Source organism: Taudactylus pleione, unplaced genomic scaffold (assembly GCF_031769625.1).
Source record: "Taudactylus pleione unplaced genomic scaffold, aTauple2 ptg000085l, whole genome shotgun sequence".
Lineage (NCBI taxonomy): Eukaryota > Metazoa > Chordata > Amphibia > Anura > Myobatrachidae > Taudactylus > Taudactylus pleione.
This window is the reverse complement of record NW_028284487.1, coordinates 11551783-11561435: the sequence shown is the minus strand read 5'-3', so window position 1 is coordinate 11561435 and position 9653 is coordinate 11551783. Positions and strand designations below refer to the sequence as shown.

General features: G+C 35.8%; 2 non-coding genes across 2 annotated transcripts; both read right to left on the bottom strand.

Annotated features, from left to right (window-relative positions):
• Positions 1-1640: 1640 nt before the first annotated feature.
• On the bottom strand, positions 1641-1714 carry TRNAI-AAU (transfer RNA isoleucine (anticodon AAU)). Its single transcript has one exon. It is a non-coding gene; the product is annotated as a tRNA-Ile (tRNA).
• A 3428-nt stretch (positions 1715-5142) lies between these two features.
• On the bottom strand, positions 5143-5216 carry TRNAI-AAU (transfer RNA isoleucine (anticodon AAU)). The gene has a single exon. It is a non-coding gene; the product is annotated as a tRNA-Ile (tRNA).
• Positions 5217-9653: the final 4437 nt, after the last annotated feature.

The window sequence follows — 9653 nt, the reverse complement described above, 5'->3', positions numbered from 1 at the left end:
GTACCTAAAACAGGAGAACATTCAGTATTTCAAAGATCAGCAATATTGAGTAGAGGAAGACTCTCGAACAATGGGTTCCATGGTGTAATGGTGAGCACTTTGGACTTTGAATCCAGTAATCTGATTTCAAATCTTGGTGGGACCTAACTTTGTTCAATTTCCTTAAAGTTGAATTTTAGGATAGCTTATCTATATTTAAACTTTGTATAAATCCCATCATCTTCAGTGGTTTTTTTACTCCAAACTAATTTTGAAGCTGTTTCAAATCAGTTTTCAACTGGAGAGATGTTTGTCAAACATTTGGAAATAGGAAAAGTTGCAATAAGAATGCAGTGATCCATCACTTGTGCTATGGTTTTAAGATATTCTGGTTTTAAGAATTTTCTTCTTCAGTGTGCACTAATGAGAGTAAAGGTCTGTTCTTCTTCTCTTCTTAAAACTTAGTCCCCCATAGTAGATTCAATCACCAAATAAATGTCCTGATTGATTAATTTGCCTTAGCATTTCTTAGATTTGCCATATTGCTATATTTGAGAAAAAGTTTTCTATGTATGCCATATAGAGAAATGCTGCATCAGCCAAAGGATGACATTTTTGTTTATTCCTAACATGGATTTAAAATTCTCTGTTTTGTATGTGTCTATGATGTTCTCTAACAAGTTTCAAGGGCTGCTAACTGTAGCCAATGCATTCATCCCACACTTCATGCACTTTGCCGCTGGATAAAATCCCTTCTTGGCATTTCTTGTAGGACAACAAGAAAAAGCACATGGCCCGTATGGGGACCTTGGCGTTATTAGCACCACGCTCTAACCAACTGAGCTAACCGGCCAAACATAAAAGCATCAGCAAACACAAAAATGCCAAATGTACCTAAAACAGGAGAACATTCAGTATTTCAAAGATCAGCAATATTGAGTAGAGGAAGACTCTCTAATAATGGGTTCCATGGTGTAATGGTGAGCACTTTGGACTTTGAATCCAGTAATCTGATTTCAAATCTTGGTGGGACCTAACTTTGTTCAATTTCCTTAAAGTTGAATTTTAGGATAGCTTATCTATATTTAAACTTTGTATAAATCCCATCATCTTCAGTGGTTTTTTTACTCCAAACTAATTTTGAAGCTGTTTCAAATCAGTTTTCAACTGGAGAGATGTTTGCCAAACATTTGGAAATAGGAAAAGTTGCAATAAGAATGCAGTGATCCATCACTTGTGCTATGGTTTTAAGATATTCTGGTTTTAAGAATATTCTTCTTCAGTGTGCACTAATGAGAGTAAAGGTCTGTTCTTCTTCTCTTTTTAAAACTTAGTCCCCCGTAGTAGATTCAATCACCAAATAAATGTCCTGATTGATTAATTTGCCTTAGCATTTCTTAGATTTGCCATATTTCTATATTTGAGAAAAATTTTTCTATGTATGCCATATAGAGAAATGCTGCATCAGCCAAAGGATGACATTTTTGTTTATTCCTAACATGGATTTAAAAATTCTCTGTTTTGTATGTGTCTATGATGTTCTCTAACAAGATTCAAGGGCTGCTAACTGTAGCCAATGCATTCATCCCACACTTCATGCACTTTGCCGCTGGATAAACTCCCTTCTTGGCATTTCTTGTAGGACAACAAGAAAAAGCACATGGCCCGTATGTGGATCGAACACATGACCTTGGCATTATTAGCACCACGCTCTAACCAACTGAGCTAACCGGCCAAACATAAAAGCATCAGCAAACTCAAAAATGCCAAATGTACCTAAAACAGGAGAACACTCAGTATTTCAAAGATCAGCAATATTGAGTAGAGGAAGACTCTCTAATAATGGGTTCCATGGTGTAATGGTAAGCACTTTGGACTTTGAATCCAGTAATCTGATTTCAAATCTTGGTGGGACCTAACTTTGTTCACTTTCCTTAAAGTTGAATTTTAGGATAGCTTATCTATATTTAAACTTTGTATAAATCCCATCATCTTCAGTGGTTTCTTTACTCCAAACTAATTTTGAAACTGTTTCAAATCAGTTTTCAACTGGAGAGATGTTTGTCAAACATTTGGAAATAGGAAAAGTTGCAATAAGAATGCAGTGATCCATCACTTGTGCTATGGTTTTAAGATATTCTGGTTTTAAGAATTTTCTTCTTCAGTGTGCACTAATGAGAGTAAAGGTCTGTTCTTCTTCTCTTCTTAAACTTAGTCCCCCATAGTAGATTCAATCACCAAATAAATGTCCTGATTGATTAATTAGCCTTAGCATTTCTTAGATTTGCCATATTGCTATATTTGAGAAAAAGTTTTCTATGTATGCCATATAGAGAAATGCTGCATCAGCCAAAGGATGACATTTTTGTTTATTCCTAACATGGATTTAAAAATTCTCTGTTTTGTATGTGTCTATGATGTTCTCTAGCAAGTTTCAAGGGCTGCTAACTGTAGCCAATGCATTCATCCCACACTTCATGCACTTTTCCGCTGGATAAAATCCCTTCTTGGCATTTCTTGTAGGACAACAAGAAAAAGCACATGGCCCGTATGGGGACCTTGGCGTTATTAGCACCACGCTCTAACCAACTGAGCTAACCGGCCAAACATAAAAGCATCAGCAAACACAAAAATGCCAAATGTACCTAAAACAGGAGAACATTCAGTATTTCAAAGATCAGCAATATTGAGTAGAGGAAGATTCTCTAATAATGGGTTCCATGGTGTAATGGTGAGCACTTTGGACTTTGAATCCAGTAATCTTATTTCAAATCTTGGTGGGACCTAACTTTGTTCAATTTCCTTAAAGTTGAATTTTAGGATAGCTTATCTATATTTAAACTTTGTATAAATCCCATCATCTTCAGTGGTTTTTTTACTCCAAACTAATTTTGAAGCTGTTTCAAATCAGTTTTCAACTGGAGAGATGTTTGTCAAACATTTGGAAATAGGAAAAGTTGCAATAAGAATGCAGTGATCCATCACTTGTGCTATGGTTTTAAGATATTCTGGTTTTAAGAATTTTCTTCTTCAGTGTGCACTAATGAGAGTTAAGGTCTGTTCTTCTTCTCTTCTTAAAACTTAGTCCCCCATAGTAGATTCAATCACCAAATAAATGTCCTGATTGATTAATTTGCATTAGCATTTCTTAGATTTGCCATATTGCTATATTTGAGAAAAAGTTTTCTATGTATGCCATATAGAGAAATGCTGAATCAGCCAAAGGATGACATTTTTGTTTATTCCTAACATGGATTTAAAAATTCTCTGTTTTGTATGTGTCTATGATGTTCTCTAGCAAGTTTCAAGGGCTGCTAACTGTAGCCAATGCATTCATCCCACACTTCATGCACTTTGCCGCTGGATAAAATCCCTTCTTGGCATTTCTTGTAGGACAACAAGAAAAAGCACATGGCCCGTATGGGGATAGAACACATGACCTTGGCGTTATTAGCACCACGCTCTAACCAACTGAGCAAACCGGCCAATCATAAAAGCATCAGAAAACTCATAAATGCCAAATGTACCTAAAACAGGAGAACATTCAGTATTTCAAAGATCAGCAATATTGAGTAGAGGAAGACTCTCGAACAATGGGTTCCATGGTGTAATGGTGAGCACTTTGGACTTTGAATCCAGTAATCTGATTTCAAATCTTGGTGGGACCTAACTTTGTTCAATTTCCTTAAAGTTGAATTTTAGGATAGCTTATCTATATTTAAACTTTGTATAAATCCCATCATCTTCAGTGGTTTTTTTACTCCAAACTAATTTTGAAGCTGTTTCAAATCAGTTTTCAACTGGAGAGATGTTTGTCAAACATTTGGAAATAGGAAAAGTTGCAATAAGAATGCAGTGATCCATCACTTGTGCTATGGTTTTAAGATATTCTGGTTTTAAGAATTTTCTTCTTCAGTGTGCACTAATGAGAGTAAAGGTCTGTTCTTCTTCTCTTCTTAAAACTTAGTCCCCCATAGTAGATTCAATCACCAAATAAATGTCCTGATTGATTAATTTGCCTTAGCATTTCTTAGATTTGCCATATTGCTATATTTGAGAAAAAGTTTTCTATGTATGCCATATAGAGAAATGCTGCATCAGCCAAAGGATGACATTTTTGTTTATTCCTAACATGGATTTAAAATTCTCTGTTTTGTATGTGTCTATGATGTTCTCTAACAAGTTTCAAGGGCTGCTAACTGTAGCCAATGCATTCATCCCACACTTCATGCACTTTGCCGCTGGATAAAATCCCTTCTTGGCATTTCTTGTAGGACAACAAGAAAAAGCACATGGCCCGTATGGGGACCTTGGCGTTATTAGCACCACGCTCTAACCAACTGAGCTAACCGGCCAAACATAAAAGCATCAGCAAACACAAAAATGCCAAATGTACCTAAAACAGGAGAACATTCAGTATTTCAAAGATCAGCAATATTGAGTAGAGGAAGACTCTCTAATAATGGGTTCCATGGTGTAATGGTGAGCACTTTGGACTTTGAATCCAGTAATCTGATTTCAAATCTTGGTGGGACCTAACTTTGTTCAATTTCCTTAAAGTTGAATTTTAGGATAGCTTATCTATATTTAAACTTTGTATAAATCCCATCATCTTCAGTGGTTTTTTTACTCCAAACTAATTTTGAAGCTGTTTCAAATCAGTTTTCAACTGGAGAGATGTTTGCCAAACATTTGGAAATAGGAAAAGTTGCAATAAGAATGCAGTGATCCATCACTTGTGCTATGGTTTTAAGATATTCTGGTTTTAAGAATATTCTTCTTCAGTGTGCACTAATGAGAGTAAAGGTCTGTTCTTCTTCTCTTTTTAAAACTTAGTCCCCCATAGTAGATTCAATCACCAAATAAATGTCCTGATTGATTAATTTGCCTTAGCATTTCTTAGATTTGCCATATTTCTATATTTGAGAAAAAATTTTCTATGTATGCCATATAGAGAAATGCTGCATCAGCCAAAGGATGACATTTTTGTTTATTCCTAACATGGATTTAAAAATTCTATGTTTTGTATGTGTCTATGATGTTCTCTAACAAGATTCAAGGGCTGCTAACTGTAGCCAATGCATTCATCCCACACTTCATGCACTTTGCCGCTGGATAAACTCCCTTCTTGGCATTTCTTGTAGGACAACAAGAAAAAGCACATGGCCCGTATGTGGATCGAACACATGACCTTGGCATTATTAGCACCACGCTCTAACCAACTGAGCTAACCGGCCAAACATAAAAGCATCAGCAAACTCAAAAATGCCAAATGTACCTAAAACAGGAGAACATTCAGTATTTCAAAGATCAGCAATATTGAGTAGAGGAAGACTCTCTAATAATGGGTTCCATGGTGTAATGGTAAGCACTTTGGACTTTGAATCCAGTAATCTGATTTCAAATCTTGGTGGGACCTAACTTTGTTCACTTTCCTTAAAGTTGAATTTTAGGATAGCTTATCTATATTTAAACTTTGTATAAATCCCATCATCTTCAGTGGTTTCTTTACTCCAAACTAATTTTGAAACTGTTTCAAATCAGTTTTCAACTGGAGAGATGATTGTCAAACATTTGGAAATAGGAAAAGTTGCAATAAGAATGCAGTGATCCATCACTTGTGCTATGGTTTTAAGATATTCTGGTTTTAAGAATTTTCTTCTTCAGTGTGCACTAATGAGAGTAAAGGTCTGTTCTTCTTCTCTTCTTAAACTTAGTCCCCCATAGTAGATTCAATCACCAAATAAATGTCCTGATTGATTAATTAGCCTTAGCATTTCTTAGATTTGCCATATTGCTATATTTGAGAAAAAGTTTTCTATGTATGCCATATAGAGAAATGCTGCATCAGCCAAAGGATGACATTTTTGTTTATTCCTAACATGGATTTAAAAATTCTCTGTTTTGTATGTGTCTATGATGTTCTCTAGCAAGTTTCAAGGGCTGCCAACTGTAGCCAATGCATTCATCCCACACTTCATGCACTTTGCCGCTGGATAAAATCCCTTCTTGGCATTTCTTGTAGGACAACAAGAAAAAGCACATGGCCCGTATGAGGATCGAACACATGACCTTGGCGTTATTAGCACCACACTCTAACCAACTGAGCTAACCGGCCAAACATAAAAACATCAGCATTCTCAAAAATGCCAAATGTACCTAAAACAGGAGAACATTCAGTATTTCAAAGATCAGCAATATTGAGTAGAGGAAGACTGTTGAACAATTGGTTCCATGGTGTAATGGTGAGCACTTTGGACTTTGAATCCAGTAATCTGTTTTCAAATCTTGCTGGGACCTAACTTTGTTCAATTTCCTTAAAGTTGAATTTTAGGATAGCTTATCTATATTTAAACTTTGTACAAATCCCATCATCTTCAGTGGTTTTTTTACTCCAAACTAATTTTGAAGCTGTTTCAAATCAGTTTTCAACTGGAGAGATGTTTGTCAAACATTTGGAAATAGGAAAAAGTTGCAATAAGAATGCAGTGATCCATCACTTGTGCTATGGTTTTAAGATATTCTGGTTTTAAGAATTTTCTTCTTCAGTGTGCACTAATGAGAGTAAAGGTCTGTTCTTCTTCTCTTCTTAAAACTTAGTCCCCCATAGTAGATTCAATCACCAAATAAATGTCCTGATTGATTAATTTGCCTTAGCATTTCTTAGATTTGCCATATTGCTATATTTGAGAAAAAGTTTTCTATGTATGCCATATAGAGAAATGCTGCATCAGCCAAAGGATGACATTTTTGTTTATTCCTAACATGGATTTAAAATTCTCTGTTTTGTATGTGTCTATGATGTTCTCTAACAAGTTTCAAGGGCTGCTAACTGTAGCCAATGCATTCATCCCACACTTCATGCACTTTGCCGCTGGATAAAATCCCTTCTTGGCATTTCTTGTAGGACAACAAGAAAAAGCACATGGCCCGTATGGGGACCTTGGCGTTATTAGCACCACGCTCTAACCAACTGAGCTAACCGGCCAAACATAAAAGCATCAGCAAACACAAAAATGCCAAATATACCTAAAACAGGAGAACATTCAGTATTTCAAAGATCAGCAATATTGAGTAGAGGAAGACTCTCTAATAATGGGTTCCATGGTGTAATGGTGAGCACTTTGGACTTTGAATCCAGTAATCTGATTTCAAATCTTGGTGGGACCTAACTTTGTTCAATTTCCTTAAAGTTGAATTTTAGGATAGCTTATCTATATTTAAACTTTGTATAAATCCCATCATCTTCAGTGGTTTTTTTACTCCAAACTAATTTTGAAGCTGTTTCAAATCAGTTTTCAACTGGAGAGATGTTTGCCAAACATTTGGAAATAGGAAAAGTTGCAATAAGAATGCAGTGATCCATCACTTGTGCTATGGTTTTAAGATATTCTGGTTTTAAGAATATTCTTCTTCAGTGTGCACTAATGAGAGTAAAGGTCTGTTCTTCTTCTCTTTTTAAAACTTAGTCCCCCATAGTAGATTCAATCACCAAATAAATGTCCTGATTGATTAATTTGCCTTAGCATTTCTTAGATTTGCCATATTTCTATATTTGAGAAAAAATTTTCTATGTATGCCATATAGAGAAATGCTGCATCAGCCAAAGGATGACATTTTTGTTTATTCCTAACATGGATTTAAAAATTCTCTGTTTTGTATGTGTCTATGATGTTCTCTAACAAGATTCAAGGGCTGCTAACTGTAGCCAATGCATTCATCCCACACTTCATGCACTTTGCCGCTGGATAAACTCCCTTCTTGGCATTTCTTGTAGGACAACAAGAAAAAGCACATGGCCCGTATGTGGAACGAACACATGACCTTGGCATTATTAGCACCACGCTCTAACCAACTGAGCTAACCGGCCAAACATAAAAGCATCAGCAAACTCAAAAATGCCAAATGTACCTAAAACAGGAGAACATTCAGTATTTCAAAGATCAGCAATATTGAGTAGAGGAAGACTCTCTAATAATGGGTTCCATGGTGTAATGGTAAGCACTTTGGACTTTGAATCCAGTAATCTGATTTCAAATCTTGGTGGGACCTAACTTTGTTCACTTTCCTTAAAGTTGAATTTTAGGATAGCTTATCTATATTTAAACTTTGTATAAATCCCATCATCTTCAGTGGTTTCTTTACTCCAAACTAATTTTGAAACTGTTTCAAATCAGTTTTCAACTGGAGAGATGTTTGTCAAACATTTGAAAATAGGAAAAGTTGCAATAAGAATGCAGTGATCCATCACTTGTGCTATGGTTTTAAGATATTCTGGTTTTAAGAATTTTCTTCTTCAGTGTGCACTAATGAGAGTAAAGGTCTGTTCTTCTTCTCTTCTTAAACTTAGTCCCCCATAGTAGATTCAATCACCAAATAAATGTCCTGATTGATTAATTAGCCTTAGCATTTCTTAGATTTGCCATATTGCTATATTTGAGAAAAAGTTTTCTATGTATGCCATATAGAGAAATGCTGCATCAGCCAAAGGATGACATTTTTGTTTATTCCTAACATGGATTTAAAAATTCTCTGTTTTGTATGTGTCTATGATGTTCTCTAGCAAGTTTCAAGGGCTGCCAACTGTAGCCAATGCATTCATCCCACACTTCATGCACTTTGCCGCTGGATAAAATCCCTTCTTGGCATTTCTTGTAGGACAACAAGAAAAAGCACATGGCCCGTATGGGGATCGAACACATGACCTGGCGTTATTAGCATCACGCTCTAACCAACTGAGCTAACCGGCCAAACATAAAAACATCAGCAAACTCAAAAATGCCAAATGTACCTAAAACAGGAGAACATTCAGTATTTCAAAGATCAGCAATATTGAGTAGAGGAAGACTGTTGAACAATTGGTTCCATGGTGTAATGGTGAGCACTTTGGACTTTGAATCCAGTAATCTGTTTTCAAATCTTGCTGGGACCTAACTTTGTTCAATTTCCTTAAAGTTGAATTTTAGGATAGCTTATCTATATTTAAACTTTGTACAAATCACATCATCTTCAGTGGTTTTTTTACTCCAAACTAATTTTGAAGCTGTTTCAAATCAGTTTTCAACTGGAGAGATGTTTGTCAAACATTTGGAAATAGGAAAAAGTTGCAATAAGAATGCAGTGATCCATCACTTGTGCTATGGTTTTAAGATATTCTGGTTTTAAGAATTTTCTTCTTCAGTGTGCACTAATGAGAGTAAAGGTCTGTTCTTCTTCTCTTCTTAAAACTTAGTCCCCCATAGTAGATTCAATCACCAAATAAATGTCCTGATTGATTAATTTGCCTTAGCATTTCTTAGATTTGCCATATTGCTATATTTGAGAAAAAGTTTTCTATGTATGCCATATAGAGAAATGCTGCATCAGCCAAAGGATAACATTTTTGTTTATTCCTAATATGGATTTAAAAATTCTCTGTTTTGTATGTGTCTATGATGTTCTCTAGCAAGTTTCAAGGGCTGCTAACTGTAGCCAATGCATTCATCCCAGACTTCATGCACTTTGCCGCTGGATAAAATCCCTTCTTGGCATTTCTTGTAGGACAACAAGAAAAAGCACATGGCCCGTATGGGGACCTTGGCGTTATTAGCACCACGCTCTAACCAACTGAGCTAACCGGCCAAACATAAAAGCATCAGCAAACTCATAAATGCCAAATGTACCTAAAACAGGAG